The sequence below is a fragment of the Chaetura pelagica genome, unplaced genomic scaffold, assembly GCF_000747805.2.
Source record: "Chaetura pelagica isolate M959 unplaced genomic scaffold, ChaPel_1.0 scaffold583, whole genome shotgun sequence".
NCBI classification, from domain to species: domain Eukaryota; kingdom Metazoa; phylum Chordata; class Aves; order Apodiformes; family Apodidae; genus Chaetura; species Chaetura pelagica.
This window is the reverse complement of record NW_009952719.1, coordinates 131,559-131,980: the sequence shown is the minus strand read 5'-3', so window position 1 is coordinate 131,980 and position 422 is coordinate 131,559.

Here is a 422-nt window from a genome sequence, read left to right as displayed (position 1 = left end):
GGGAACCTGTGTGGTGAGAGTTAACCATCCCAGCCTGACAGTTTCTTCATAAATAAGGAATGCTAATAAACAGTTTCCATTCCTTAAGGCCCAGCAAGTAGGAGGAGAAAACTGAGGGAAGCTGTTTCCATGTTATGTAGCTTGCATTATTCATCTCTCCTGAGACACAGAGGAGAAAGCCAGGCTGGGGCTGGGGAGCAGCAGCACTGCTGTGCTCTACACCCCTCTATCTTTCCAGCACCTTCCTAGGAAGCTCCTAGGAGCTTCTCCTTTCCCACAGTGGTAAATTTCCCCAAAACAAAGGGGCTGAAGTTGGTCTTGCAATGAAGTGTCTATCTGGGGCTTCTAATGCTGCACAGCCTGGCATCACCCTCCATAGGTACTTCCTTTGATTGCCACCTTAAGTTGGGGGAGGTGGCATG